At 41.6% G+C, this 16,364-nt stretch overlaps 1 long non-coding RNA gene across 1 annotated transcript; it reads right to left on the bottom strand.

Moving 5' to 3' along the window:
* Positions 1-237: 237 nt before the first annotated feature.
* Positions 238-14,595, bottom strand: LOC115292818. The gene is made up of 3 exons (XR_003909155.1): positions 14,412-14,595; positions 3,932-4,138; positions 238-411 (listed from the first exon to the last, which is right to left on the bottom strand). It is a non-coding gene; the product is annotated as an uncharacterized LOC115292818 (long non-coding RNA).
* Between the last annotated feature and the right edge of the window lie 1,769 nt (positions 14,596-16,364).

Below are 16,364 nucleotides of genomic sequence, written 5' to 3'. Positions count from 1 at the left end.
GCCAATCCCAATCCTAGACAAAAACCACAACCTGGTGCTTCTAGAGCTATTGAGAGAGAAGCCCAGCTCCAGCCCATCATAAATGTAAAAAGTGATGTCAGAAAATTGCCTTGCAATTTCCAGCACAGAGGAGCAAAGAGATCTGTAAATCTTTTCCTCAAAACACAACTAAGAAATGGAAAAAATTGTCAAAACAACCATTTCAGAAGTCTGGAAATTGACCAGAGGCAAACAACATATTGAGAAGTGTTTTTTCATGCAAACATCCCTGAGCTGCAGGCAAGCACGGCGGGGTCTGTGCTGCAGTGGCCAGGACGATTCGTATTCCTCATTTCCCTCATGTTAAAATTGGGTGTCCAGGTGGTTCAGACAGGGCGGGGTGTGGCTTGAACATCAGGACCTCCGTCACGCCTTGGAGGAAATATTTGTAAATCATATATATGTAAAGGTTTTGATGCAAAAAATATAAAAAAGTTTTACAACTCAATAATAAAATATCAACTCAATTTAAAAACAGGTAAAAGATCTGAGTAGACATTTTACCAAAGGAGATCTATGAATGGATTCTAAGCGTATGAAAAGGTGCTAGATTTCATTAATGATTAAGAAAAGCAATTTCAAACCACAATGGGATATCATTACCTCCACTAGGATGACTCTAATCAAAATGGCAAAGTCAGGTGCCAGCAATGATAGAGAGAAATAGAAACTCTGTACATTGCTGGTTGAAAATAGACTGGTATAGCCACTTTGGAAAAGTTTGGCACTTAAAAAGTTTAACATAAATACCTTATGACTTTGTAATTCTATTCCTAGATATTTACCCAAAATAAATAAAAATACCTGTCCACACAAAGACTTGAACACAAATTTTCACAGTAGCATTATTTATAACAGCCCAAGATATAAACCTTCTAAATATACATCAACTAGTGACTCGGTAAACAAATGTGGTATATCCATAAATGGAATAGTATTTAGCAATGAAAAGGATCAAATGGCTGATAAACTCCGCAACATAGATATGGATGGACATTGATGGCAGTCTCAGTGAAAGAAGTCAGACACAAAAGGCTGCATGTTGCATGATTCCATTTACATAAAATGTCCTAAAAAGGAAAACCTAAAGCACAAAGCAGATTAGTGGTTGCCTAGAGCTGGGACAGGAATTGATTACAAACAAACTTGGTGAAACATTTTGGGTGAGGAAAGAGATATAGAATTAGATTATGGTGATGGTTGCACAACAATAGTTTTATAGTATGTACATTATACCTCAAATCTGTAATAGATGTCTAGCTTCACTAGTGGGTGGAGACCTACAAATTAAAGATCAAAGAAATAACATTTGTCATCTATCAGATGGTGAAAAAAGTTAAAAAGTTAAATATCACTGGTAAACATGCAGGAAGAAAATCAGAATAATTGTTTTAGCTTTTTAAAAAACAAGGAAACAATGATTATAATGAAAAATATCTATATTCTCTGGTTCTGTAATCCTATACTTAGAACTGAAAATTATAAGCATAAAGATACAGCGTCTAAGTCTATATTTTAAAGGGTTTTGTTGCAGCATTATAGTTAGCAGCAAAATTAACAAACCAAACCTAGAAACACAATGATTGTCAATAAAAAAAAAAAAAACTGCGAGGCTCCATTCTGTGGCTGCAGAGTTCAGTTACAGTTGATTGGAGGAGAAAGGGAGTTGATATGGAGGACTGGGTGGGTGCCGGTCCTCGGGAGGCGTGGAGGAGTGGGGTCTAGGTTGAGTCTTCGGGAGTGACTCTTAGGACACCAGTGTATAACTTGCCCACCAGAGTGGTTGTTCTCTCTGCACAAACATAGCAACTGTGGCGGATTGCATTATTCTCAATTATTTGCTCCCCTTCTTTGTAAAAGGATTATACTTCTCCACTCCATTAGCATTAAGTTTGGCCACACGACTTGCTTTGACCAATGGAGTGTCAGTGGGAGGGATGCGTGCCAGTTCCAAATAAAAGCTTAGAGTGCCTTCGTATGGTTCCACCATCTCTCTTTTTAATCTGTCACAATGGCGTATCCTAGATAGGTGCTCCTTGGTCAGCCTGGACCCAAGAGTAATGAAGACATGGGTAGAGTCAAACCCACAGCCAGTGCACAATATCAGGGAGAAATCACCCTTTGTCTTTAGCTACTAAGAATTGTTTTTAAAGCATCATAATCTAGTAAAAGCTATCTAATAAAGCTAGACACTCAGGAAGCTCCAGCTCCAATTGCTAGATTGAATATACACTGCAGCAGTTGTCTAACACAGCAAAGTACCTGCCCTGTGCCCTGACCCTTGCAATCGGTGAAGCCAGGCACCAGTCAGTGGGATTCCTAGGACAGCTCCCATGTCTCAGCCTCCACAACTGTGTTAAGAGAAGAGGCCAGAGCAAAGTTTTTTCCACACTTTTGACTCCCAACTCTCTCTCAGGTGCCTATTAGGTAGAAACTCAGTCACGTGAGGAATTGTATGTTTAAGCGGGAGAAGATGTAGTCGTTAGCATGCACTAAGACACGCTGAGAGGATTAGAATACAGTTGTGTGCACTCACTTGCAACTTCTGATGCTCATAGCATGAACTATTGTTCAGGCTTCCAAAGAGTGAGTGAACCCTGATCACTTAGGTTGTGATCTCCAAATGGCATTTCATACTAAGTGGCGGCTCTCAAGCATTAATGGTGCATGTCAAGAGAATACAAGAGCCAATCATAGGGGCTCCCATTGGCTAAAGCTGGGAAAGCTTGAGTGATTTTTAAAAATTGCAAAAGATAAAAATGCATCAAATATATGCAAATGAGTTTTAATGATACTAAACCAATGTTAATGAAGTGGCAGGTTTAGGCGGTGGACTCCCATTTCACAGGGTGAAAGACTTTTGAGAAACCATGAAGGATGGGTAGGCAGACACCACATGAACCACCAATCCATTTCATTATCCCTCAAAGCAAAACAATCACATGTAATGCAACGGGAAGCCAAAAGAAATGAATATAAATCTCATCAAGTGTGTAGATCTAACTTCCATTTTATAGGAAATAGGATAGAAAAACATGTTAATTGCTTCTTTGAGGCTGTGGTCATCTTAGTTCAGAATGTGGCAAATTCAACTGAGCAAATGACCAGGTTTTTTTCACCAAAAAAAAAAAAATTAGCTTGTTTAAAAGGAGATAAGAGGAAACTATTATGAATTAAAAGTTACTTAAGACAAGTATCAATAAAATGTGACTTGAAGACTTTCTTTAGAACCCGATTAAATAAAACAAATATAAAAATGGACTTTAAAAAAAAATTTTTTTTAATGTTTTATTTAGTCTTGATACAGAGAGAGACAGAGCATGAGAGGGGGAGGGACAGAGAAAGAGAAGGAGACACAGAACCGGAAGCAGCTCCAGGCTCTGAGCTAGCTGTCAGCACAGAGCCCGACGGGGCTCAAACCCATGAACGTGAGATCCGACCTGAGCCGAAGTCGGAGGCTCAACCGACTGAGCCACCCAGGCACCCCAAAATGGACTTTTTTAGACACTAAGGAGAATCTGAACACAGACTATTAGATGATAGTAAACAATTATTTATTTTGCAAAGTGTAACAGGTATTATGATTGTTTTTAAAATCCTCATGATAAAAAGCTATGGTAAATAAAATTTTTACAGGTAAAATACCATGATATGTGAAATTTGCTGTAAAATACTGCAGCACCCACCAGAATGTAAGGATAGAAAGAAGGAGAGGGAGAAAGACAGGGAGAAAAGGAAAGAAAGAAAGAGAGAAAGAGAGAGAGAAAGAGAAGGAAGGGAAGAAAGAGGAAAGAGGTGTATTCATTTTTTAAATTGCATATATTCATTTTTCACTGTTGCTATAATAAATTAACATAAACTTAGTAGCCTAAAAATTCTATTCATTTACCACCTCGCAGTCCTGTAGGTTAGCAGCGTGACCTGGTTCTCCGGGGGCTAACCTCACAGTGTTGTCAGGGCTGTGCTCCCTTCGGAAGGCTCCAGGAAAGAATCTATTTCTTTGTTTCCAGCTTCTAGTGGCCCTGATTCACTGCCCTCTTGATCTTGAAAGCTATCAAGGTTGCATTTCTCCAGTCATTCTTCCACAGTTACAACTCCTCTACAATCAAGAAAGATTCTCCAATTTTAAGGATTCACATGATGAGGTTGGGCCCACCTAGATAATCCAAAATAATCTCCTCATCTCAATGAACTTAACATAATCACATCTGCAACGTATTTTTTGCCACATAAAGTTACATATTCTTACAAGATACAATGTGAACATCTTTGGGGGACTATTATGTTGCCTAGTACAGGAAGGATTAATGAAACAAGAATGGCAAAATGTAAATATTGATAACTGTTGAAACTGGGTGATGGATACGTGAGAGTTCATTACACTTTTCTCCCTTTTGTGTATGTAGGAAAACTTTCTTAATAAAGGTGTACAAAGAATATGTTAGGTATATTACAGGTGACTACAGAGGATTTTACCTGATAAATTATAAAGTAGCAAAAGCAAACTTCAAAGGAGTATAACATAATCCTAGTTTTATAAAATAATGACCAAAATTCTACAGATTTTTCTTCTCTCTTTCTCTCATTTACCTATCTACAATTAAGTGAACGTGGAAAAAGCTAAGATAGGATGTTTAGGTAAACTATTAATATATTGGTTATATAAGGTGTGTGCACTGGAGTAGAGAAGAGGTAGGCAAAACTCAAGAGTTCAATAGAAGCAGTAATTGGATTTAAAAAGCAAATGCGTAAGTCCACATAAAGATTTTATGTATGAAAATATGCAGATATACATGAATGGGTGGTCACCTAAATCTAGGTATCTTAGTGTAGGAGGTATTTTGGGTGACTTTCATTTCTCTTACACTTTTATGTATTGTTTGAAAATGTTTTACACTACACATATATTGTGGAAAATAAATCAAATGTAAATGAGCGTTCTTAATCTTCCTAGTGTCAGCGGCTTACCCTCCATCCTGTTCCTTTCCTCTCTCCCACCTCCTCAACAGAGGAGGATCATCAGTATCAACACTGAAGATGATCCAATGTGGTTTAAAAGGAAGAAAGTATGGTATAACCATACATTGGACTTGGTTAGAAAATATACACAATGAAAGATAGGTATTATTAAAATTTTTTGAGCAACCACTTAAATAATAGAAACATATTACAACCATCAAACAAAGGACAAAAGGGGAGGGGGTGAAGAGAAGTCAAATGTAATCATACCAGTAGATAAAGACAAGCTCAGAAAGAGAAAACACTGACAGGAAAACCATGCTAAACATTAAAAAAAATATTACTAATCCAGGTGTGAACTTTTTCAACTAACCCATTAAATACAGGGACTATCACATTGACTAAAAATCAAATCAAAGTCTTAAAATCCATTTGTTTGCTGCTTGTATGAGTCACAAATTAATATAGAAAAGTTAAAAAATAAAACATGGAGAGCTAACTGGGTGGCTCCATCAGTTAAGCATCCGACATCAGCTCAGGTCATGATCTCACAGCTTGTGAGTTCGAGCCCCACGTTGGGCTCTGTGCTGACAGCTCAGAACCTGGAGCCTGCTTCAGGTTCTGTGTCTCCCTCTCTCTCTCTGCTCCTCCCCCACACATAGCCTCTTTCCTCTCACTATCTCTCTCTAAAATAAATAAACATTAAAAAATATTAAAAAATGAAGGATGGAGACGGTGTATCAGGCAGCTGCTACCCTAAAGAAAGCTGCTCTTTGAGACAAAATAGATTTTAAGGTGAAAATCATTAGATGCATGATTAATGGTGTCATTCATCAAGATATAATTATGACCTTACACTCCTAATAACATGGCCTAAAAATAGGCAGGGTTACAAGGAGAAATGGCCACTCCCCTTAGTAGGAGGTGTTAATAAGGCACTCTTACACACTGCTGGATAAAGCAGACAGAAATTCGTCAGGGGCTCTCAGCCTCCTGAGTCCTGTGCGGAGAGGCACACTGCTGTTGACTGAAGGCGTGTGCCCCCCTCCAATTCATATATTGAATCCCAATGCCCAGTGTGATGATCTTCGGAGGTGAGGCCTTTGGGAGGTGACTAGGTCCTGAGGGTAAAGCTCTCTCCTTTGTAGGAGACTCCAGACAGCTCTGTCATGTGAGAGCACGGAATCTGCTCCACTTCTCAGTCTTGGGAAACGTACGAAATAAATGTGTGGTGCTTGAGCTGCCCTATCCAAGGTATTTTTGTGATAGCAGCCTGAAGGGACTAAGACGTAAAGAAATGGGAATGGGTAGGGAAGAGAGAGATTTGGGGTCCACGAAACCCAATTTCAGTCACCCCAGGGACACCTCAATGAAGGTCATATGAGTGTCACATTTTATGTTTGCCCTGTACTCATTCTGCTTGAATTTCTGGAAGAATCTGTCACCCAGTAGTCTAGGAAGGTCAGCCAAATCTTTTTAAGGCTGAATCCCAGCCAATCCAGATATTGGAATACAAATTGAAAAACATTATTTGCGACCCGATTCATTCTTTCAAGTCTATATGTTTTGGATCAGGCACAGATGAAGGCATGTTTCACTCTGCAAATGAAGGATTGAAAAAAATAGTATTAACATGAATGATGTTTACAATGTGCTGTTAACATTCCTTGTGAGTGAAACTCAAACGCTAGAGTGATTACTCACTCTACAAACAGCTTGCTTGCTTTGCAAATGGTTTGCCACAGGGCACCTTTGAGTAATGAGCTCCTTAGTGCATTCTGCACAGGGCTCCTGTTCCCAAGGTGCCGCCATCAGCAGCTCTGGGGCCCAGAATCCTCCAGGGGAAGGCACCTTTAATTGTGTACACTTTGATTTTTGCAGAAAGAAGCTGAGTTAGTTTCCAGCCACTGGGAATAGAACCACAGCCTTGGGGCGGCCTCTGTCATCAGGCTGTGTGCTCTAGGTGGTGCTAGCGAGCCGGGGGGGGGGGGGGGGGGGGGGCACTGGTGTTCCAAAGTTCCCATCCCTTAATTAACTGGTTACAGGTTATAAGCTCACACAGTAATGAAACTGGAGAGGGTTATGGTTATGATACCAGCCCTAGCGAGAAGTACTAGGCCAAAGGGATGGAGGGTTTAGAGTCCACTGTGTGTGAAACATTCCTAAAAAACATGTGCTAGACCGTAATCAGAGTGCAAAATCAGGCACATTTTAATAAGGTTTAAAATTGAGTGGATAATAGAGGCCCACTGTGGAAAAATCTGAAAATATGGAGAAGCAAAAGAAATAAAATATCTTATAATCCTCCAACAAGAGATAGGTAATTGCAATTAATGTTTTGGTATTTTCATTTAAACCTTTTTTCCCCCAATGAATGTATATCTGTATAAATTATGTGTGGCTTCTTAAGAAAAGTAGACTCACACAACATGTGATACCTAACTGTAAATATTTCTTGCCATGTATGTATGATACTCGATTACATGTAAATATTATGCTTTGTTTCACCGATCTCCTGATGCTGGACATTCAACTTTGTCTCCATTTTAAACTATTGCATTAGGTGTATGCAGACACCCATCTCTGAACACTTCTCTGTTTGCTAAGGATAAATCCCCAGCAGTATTATGTCCAGGCCAGTGGGACTGCACATTTGTCAAATCACCATTTGAGGAGATTTACCAGTTGGTTCTCTCTCCACCAAATATGAAATCATCCAACATCATTTCACCAGCCCTGTACCTCAACATTTATCTTTCCAGTGACCTGCGTTGGTTTAAGTTTGCATTTATTCCACAGCTGGGGAGATTGTCATTTCTGAGCGCCAGCGTATTTGTTGCTCTCTTGTATCTCTGCCATCAATATGAGCACATACCCAGGCATAAGACAGACACATGGAAGAGAATCAGATCACTCCCGTTGTCTAGCAGAGCCCAGCCTGGGTGAGCAAATGGCTAGGTGGCCCCCAGAAGTGTAAGGAAGTCCAGAATGATAAAAGCATACCTGGTTCCAGATACGTGAGCAACGAAGGCCTATTTCTGTGAATACTAAGGTTTTGTGCTTGTTTGTTATACAGCATGGAAAAACTGTTATTGAAGGTGGCTGCTGCAAGCGAACTGGGATGTGTGTATTGGGCAGGGGGCGGTGCACCAGAAGAAGGATGGCTGAACACATGTTGCAAGAGCAATGAATGCCCGTGATGCTGATACATTAAGGACTTGCAGCTCATCCTCAGCTATTGACATTTTGGATGCAGAACCTGAAGGAGGGAAATGCTTACTCCAAGGAATGAATCCATGAACATGGTACTTCAGATGGTGCCGGAGGCCTTTTGCAGGGCAAAGTGAGTTTTGTGGCCAGGCCAGAGTTCGTCCAGGGATCCTAAGAATATCATTTAGTGGGAGGTAAAAATGAATAGTGGATATGCTTTCGCAGAAGGGCAATAAATTGAGAAAATATTTTTCTCTCTTCACACCAAGGAATCTCTCCTCTTAATGGTCCTGTCAATGGTGTCTCTTAGGAGAGACCTACAGTAAGTGGTATTTTTAGGAAAGCTGATTGCCAGGTTCAGCCCTAAAGAGCTAGATTCTGAGAGCTAGCTGGGATTAATAAGAGACACAATTACAATCCAGGGGAGAAATCTCTTATTTGAGTTGTGTATATGATGTTAGATTTCTACGGCACTTGACCCTTCTATTTGCTTCTCAATTACATAGCATATTTCTTGGAGGAAATGGGATAAAATTGTAGCAAGAAATATTTATGCCACTAATAAGAATTGACTTCATATTGTGATGATCATCAGACTTGGGAAGGGGATTTTGTAGGGCAGTTGTGAAGTTTCTCCCCCATGAGGCTCATAAGAACAGGGTCGGGCTTTGGCTGATCTGAGGGTGGAGGAACTGGTTTGTCAGCTTGGTCGGCATCTTCTCCAGAAGCAAAAACAGAGAGATTGGAGAAACAAAAACCCTAAAATCTCAGTGCTTGCTGTTTCCTCTTCCTGCTCCCACTTTGTTCAGCCGCATTAGGTTCTAGGATTTCTTCTCTCTGACCGCACACCTGCTTCCTAGTAAAGGGCCACTTTTGACCTTTGTTGTTGATTCCATTTGCACCGTACTCCCTTCCCCAAGTTGCGTTTGGGATCCATGAGTGCTGCTACAGTGGACAGAATGGGTTCAGGGCTCAGACATCCAGTCATCCACATACATTGCATGAGGGCTTGCCATGGGCCAGGCATTGCACAGAGCACACGATTCAGAGCAGCATCCTGCCCTCATTCTAATGTGGAAGACAAAAATAAACAAGCGAAAATAGGGGTAACATGCTGCCTGGTAGGGGTGAGTGGTAGAATAAAAAATGATAAGTATAAAATGGTGGATTACAGATTAGATGGTCATGAAAGCTTTCTTTGGCAGGTCACATGAGCAGAGACCTGAGGGGAGTGATGAACAGGCCTAGTGGGAATGTGAGGAAGCTGGTGCCAGGTCCTGCGGTTGGAATGTGCTGGGAATGGTGAAGAAACAGCAAGAAGGTCAGTGTGGCTGAGCTGGAAGAGCAGATGGAGAGCGATCAGCAATGAGACTGGAGAGCTGGGCCAGGGCTGGGCCATCTGGGGGTATGGAAGAGTTTTGGATTCTATTCTGAATGATGTGGGACTGAGACAGCTTTGAAGGGTTTTGATCTGGGAAGTGACACAATCCAACTCCCATTTCCGCAGCACACCTCTGGCTGCTGTGTGTGTGTGTGTGTGTGTGTGTGTGTGTGTGTGTGTGTGTTTATGGGGGGTATGTGGGGAGGCCAATGAGGAGGCAGTGGCCGCAGTGCAGATGAGTGACCATGTGTGCTTGGGCCAGGGCAGTGGAGAGCGAATGATGACTCACTTTGATACTGAGTCTGAATTCTGGCACTGCTTCTTACCAACTGTGACCTTGCGCAAGATCTCTAGCTTCTCTGAACTTAAATTTCTTCTAAGAAAATCAAGGATGAAGACATTTCCTTTTTACAGTCATTTGGTGCACTGTAGGCCCTCAGTAACTTAGTAACTTGACAGCCTCCAACCCCGCTCCTGGATATTGTCCTTCTCCCCTTGAGAGGAATCCCTACAACCAGGGTTAAGCCTCAGGTGCACAGGGTTGAGTTCGTGCTGCTCATCAGTGTGCGCGGCCCATAATCATCATGGTCCATGCAAGGTCCTCCCCTCCCAGTGTGTTATTTACTTCTTTTCCATTCCCTGCTCCCACTCTCCTTTCCTTTCACCCAACTGATCATCCGAGTGTTCTATGTGTATCCTTTTGCAAAGACCTAGAGGCGTTCTGTGTACATGTGTTTTAAATTAACCTACATAGTGTTGTATCATATATTTCATGTTCGTTCTTGTTTTACTGAACTCTGTTTTTTCCAGATCCATCCTTGCTGCCATATACCTATTTGGTTCATTACTACTCACTGCTGCCTGGTACCTATGCCTTGATGTGCACATGCACCACAGCTCACCTAGCCATGCTTCCAACCCTCTGCAACTGGAAACAACTCAGCAGCCTCATACTCGTGTCTCTTGGACTGTGTGAGAATTTCTCGGGATATAGACCCAAGGAGCAGGGTGACTGGGTCATAGGTATTTGCATATCTGATTTGACTAAGTACTCACGGAACCTTTCCTAACGGCCATACATGGATATTTGCATACCCCACAACCCCTCCAGCACGTGGCATTATCCACTTTTCCAGATTCGCCAGTCTAATAAGTATAAAGAGATGACACTTTGTTAATTAGAATTTTCCTGATTACTAATAAGTTTGAACATCTCTTTACATGCTTATTAGCCTTTTGAGTTTCTCTTTCTATAAATTGCTAAATCATATCCTTTGAACATTTTTAATTTGAGTCTGTTGTCTATATTCCCTTCCATTTGCAGGAGTTTATTGCATATTCTAAATAATGAATTTTCCATTGATATTAAATGGCACAAATATGTTCTTTCATTCTGCCATCTATTAACTCCAAAATCTCTTCCATTGAACCGGAAAATACATAATTCTGACATGATTAAATCCATCTGACTTTCACCATGTGGTTTGTGCTTTTGAGGTATTGTGTAGGAATTGCTTTCCTCCTCTATGTCACAACAGTAGTCTATGTCTTATTTATTTTAGATTTTAATCCTACACATTTAGATCTTTTAACTCTTTGGAGTAAAGTGATACTAGGTAGGAATCCAGCTTTGGTTTTCTTGTGTCCCAGTCTTTCAATACTGTTACTAGGCAATATTTTCTTTCATTTATGGGTGTTATTTTACCATATAAGAGGTATGACAATAGGTCTGCCTTGGCTCTCTATTCTGTTTTGTTGGTCCATTATCTGTTTATAGAACAATACCAGACTGTTTTTATTACCAGGGCTTCATAGTATATTTTATTATCTGAGAAAGCAAGTTTCTCTTCATTACTCTTCTTTTTTCAAGGTTGTCATAATTAACTATAGATTTTTATCCTTCCATAGAAATTACTGAGGTATAAGTCAAAAGTTATATGTAATTTTCAACATTTATTTAGCTGAATACTTAGGATCTTTTCATGTTTATATGTGTAAAATTATATCTCAAAAATATATATGGAAGAATAAAAGTCCAGAATTAAGCTAAGGCAACCTTAAGATATAGAATAGTGTACCACCCCAGAAATATTTCTTGTGCCTTGTGCCAATCCCATTCCCACCATGACTGTTTTAGAAATTCACATAAATAGAGTTAGACCATATTATGAATTCTTTAAAAGATAATTATATGGCAGGTGTAGTATGAAAAAAAGCAGGAGAGTCTAGGGTAAGTCTTTCTATCTCCCAGGGGAGGCATGGACCCTCTCTCAGGCTACCAGTGGGTGCAGAAGGCTGAATCAATCTAACATCTAATAGAACTGAGTCTGGGGCTTCCTTGTACCTGTAATTTGATTCAGTTACCACTGGCTTCAAATACTGTAAAGGTCAGATCAGGACTTCCCCTCCTGAAGGAACGGGGATCTGGGAACCCCGGGCCCTGAATATCTCTATACTTTACAGCTCAGTTGCCAGCTTTCTGTGCTGAAGGAACACTCTGCTGTGGGAGTTTGCCTTGGTCCCCATCCTCACCCTGTCTGTGTGTCTTGGGAGACCTCTTTCTGTCCTCCTTCCCTGCTCCAGTTTTCAGGGGGCCGCTGTGGTGTACCTGCTGAGCCCAGGTGCTTCAATAGGTTTTAGCTCTTCTACCTTGTCCCCAGCCCACGGCAGGCACTGCTTGTAAAGGCCCAGCGTTCCTCAGAGTGAATTCTTTCAAGTTTTTCATTTCCATGGAAAGTATTAAGTTTTTTTAACCCCACTTGGAAAATTAATTGTAATTGTCTTACATTTATAGGCTGAAGTGGGAAAAATTGATATTCTTGTAATATTAAGTTGTTCCATTCATGACCTTGGGATTTATTCATTTACTCAAGTCATATATACATGTATTTGTATTTATTAGAATTTAAAATTTTACTTCCTATAGGTTTCTTATTCTTATATATTTTACAGGTTTTGTGGCTATTGTGAATTATGTCTTTTTTTAAAAATGATATCTGCTAACTGGTTATTACGAGTGTAGAGAAATGATACTGATTTTCTGAGGTTGCCCTTTAATCGAGCAATTTTGCCAAGTTTTCTTATACTGTTTGATTCTGCTGGTGTTTCTAGTTAGGTGCTTATGATATTTCCTGATAGTGAACATTTTATCTGTTTTTCAAAGTCTCTTATCTTCTTTTCTTTTCTACTGGCCAGGACCTTAGTGCTCTGTTGATTAGTAGCATACAATCATTTTTATGGCACCTGACATTTCTATGCCCCTGCTTTATGCCTTCCTGGCCACATCTGAGTTGAACTAGAAATTAACACCTGACCCAAGCTGGGCCAATCAGATCCTCTCCGCCAGGAATTTAGAATTGGAATTCTGAGTTGGTGGTCAGTCTCTACTAGGCAGGTGAGTCAGAAGGTGTGGTCAAAGTTAGATAGGAGCAGCCACATTTCATCATTTGTACACAGAAGCAGAGAGAGAAACAAATGTGTTAAAGGAAACAGTGCAAGAGACAGTGCATCCAGAGAGAGACAAACAGACATATGGACAGAGACAGATAAAAGCACACAGACACTCCTAATCCATGAAGAGAGAAAAGCAGAGAAATAATCATGGAGCGGGAGACACCGGGAGAGGCACATGCCCACATACATAGCCACACATTCAGGATGAGAAAGGGACGCACAGACACAAATACGAATAGACGTGGAGAAAAATGTAGAGACAGACACAACAGACACAGAGAAAGAGAGATGGGCAGATTGGAGTCGCAGACTCAGTGGTGCTGTAGGAGTTCGTCAAACGTACAGAGGCGGAAAGGCTGCCTGAGCTCCTGGGGCACACAGCGCTCCTCAGGCTTACCTGTGCCCTCAGGTTTGGGGAGATTCCTCTGAATCCTCCCAACAAACCCTGCTTTACTTAAGCTCACCTGAGCAGTTTCTCCCTCACATTAAATGTACAGTTTAGCCCACGGCACCCCTTCACACTCCAGTTTTGCACAAACATGACCGTACTAGAAAGTTCAAAGACATGGAAAACCCAACCTTCCAGATCAGAACTCTTGATTGTTCCCTCCAGAACACCTTACCTCTTCCTGTGTTCCCAGATGCCTAGGAGCCACCTTTGATTCTTCCCTTTCCCTCAGTCCCTACTGCCAACCAGCACTTTGTCCCATTAGTGATGTCTCTGATCCATCCACACTTGTTCCCCTCCTGGATTTAACATTTAAATTTTCTGATAATATACCCTTGCTTACAATCCTTTAACAGCTTCCCATTTCACTTTGCACAAAACCCGGCTCCTACTGTGGCTTGCTAGGCTAACATGACCTATTCTCCTGCCCCTCTCTTCTTACCTCAGGTGGTCCTCCCTCTGTCCCTGGGTTCCACCTCAACACATAAGTTTACATTAATCTCAGGGCCTTTGCACATGCAGGACTCTGCCTGAAGTGGTACTTCTTATGGCCAACTTCGTATCATTTAGTTCTCCCTTAAGTGTCACCTCTTCAGGGATAATGGAGAGACAACTCACTAGTGTAAGGCCATCTAAAGTAGACCTTTCTTCTATAACTGACATCTCTATGGCTTCCTTTACAGCCCTTATCTGTCTTTACCTTTACTGGTCTATTTACTCTGTATGAGTGTGCATGCGTGCGTGTGTGTGTGTGTACATGTGTATGTGTGTGTGTTGTGTGTGTGTGTGTGTGTGTGTGCGTGCGCTACTTACAGTGCCCTCTCATGTGTCTGGAAGTCCTTGATTGTTGATAGCATGAAGGTTCCACATATTCCTCAACTGTTAGGGATCTTACCTCCTCTGAACCCCCAAACTACTTACCTTCTAAGCACTTGCAATCACACTGGCAAGGGAGTATGTTTTGGGGTGTCTGTCTACATCACAGTTGCCTCCTATTTGGACAGAGTGCTGCCCCATTGCCACAGGGGAGGGGTTATACCATGTGACCCCTCTCCATGTTTCTGCCCCACTGCTGTTTGGAGCACACTGGACAGTGGACCCAAGACGGGACTTCTACTTTGGGCCTGAAAGGCAGTGATTTCAGGCAGTGGTTTGGGGTGTGGCTGGAGCCAAGCACGTGGAGCAGCCACATGTGAGCTGTGCTGCAGGGAGTGTTTGCCCAGAGAGAAGAATGAGAGGGAAGGAAAGGCAAAGGGGAACTCTTTCCAGTCTCTTGAACCAGCCCTTGGGGGGGGTGGTGGGCAGCTGCTCTGCCTTTTCCCGGGCCCCCGTCACATCTGAATCCTTAGCATGAACACTTCCATGGCTTACATCTATAACCACTTCTAAATTAATTTGAATAGGTTTCTGCTACTGCTGACCCCACACCTCTGACTCACTTGGATTTCCGCAGAGTGTGTATTATAGTTCCCTCATCATCCCTCTGCGGGTTAAGGTCCTGGAGGGCAGGAAGCTGAGTCCATACACCCTTGTATCCCCAGGATGCCCGTACAGTGTGGTACAGGGAGTAGGGATTCAATTACAAGTTTGTCAAATAAGTGGACTTTTCATACTAGAAAATATGTACAGGTGACCTTATCTATATTGCCTACTACAGAGAAGCACATACATAAATAACATTTTTCAAGAAACAGTGGTTAGTATTAAAAACACTTAGTATTGTGGTGCCTGGCTCAGTTACTTAAGCATCCAGCTCTTAATTTCAGCTCAGATTATGATCTCACACTTTGTGAGGTCAAGCCCTGCATCGGGCTCTGTGATGACAGCACAGAACCTGCTTGGGATTCTTTCTCTCTCTCTCTCTCTCTCTCCCTCCCTCCCTCTCCCCCACTCACACATATATGTGCACACACACACTCTCAGAATAAATAGACATGAAAAATTTTGTTAAAAAATGGTTAGTATTAACACAATGGATACTTAAGAAAGTTATTTTAATGCAAACTTGGGAAACTATGTCTTATAAGTAACAATTTTTGTCAGAATTCTCTGCTCCAGAACCTTCAGTGGCTCCTAGTGACTACTAAACTATATTCAGAGTTGAATTCAAGCCCCCCCGCCCCCGAATATGGTTTGGGATGTTTCCATTCTCTCTCTTGCTCATCCTCCAGGTCCAGTGGCTCTCACACTAGCCCTCTTACCATATTGCTCAGACTAGCTTTACTACTTACAGTGATGCCCTTCATCTTTATCTCACATCTTTTCATGAGGCCTTTTTCTTTTTTTTAAATTTTTTTAATGTTTTATTTATTTTTGATACAGAGAGAGACAGAGCATGAGAGGGGGAGGGACAGAGAGTGAGGTAGACACAGAACTGGAAGCAGGCTCCAGGCTCTGAGATAGCTGTCAGCACAGAGTTCAACACGGGGCTCAAACCCACGAATGTGAGATCTGACCTGAGCCGAAGTCGGGGGCTTAACCGACTGAGCCACCCAGGCGCCCTCATGAGGACTTTTTTGATTGCTAACAAGTCAACCAACTCCCTCTCCTCAAAGCACTGAAGGGAAGCAGTGATCCACACCAGGCATCCAACATTCCATCAGTGAAATAATTCCGTGAGCTCTCCTGGTGTACTTACCATATGCACATACTATGTTGATTTGCTAAGGTTTTCTTGAATCTTCCAGTGGCCCCTTGCCAAACGATGGTTGATATGGACAAGTGGTATTTCCTCAATCTTTCATAAAAGGATAGAAAAGTACAGCTTCCAGTGGCCGTTGCACTCCAGATTGGAGCCCACTAACCCATTCCTGTAGAGGCATTCTGGAGCCTTCAATAAATAAGAGCTTTAAGAATTTAAGCCCTTGACACTGT

Source organism: Suricata suricatta, chromosome 5, assembly GCF_006229205.1.
Source record: "Suricata suricatta isolate VVHF042 chromosome 5, meerkat_22Aug2017_6uvM2_HiC, whole genome shotgun sequence".
In the NCBI taxonomy this organism is placed as follows: Eukaryota; Metazoa; Chordata; class Mammalia; order Carnivora; family Herpestidae; genus Suricata; species Suricata suricatta.
This window is presented reverse-complemented; position numbering and strand designations above follow the sequence as displayed.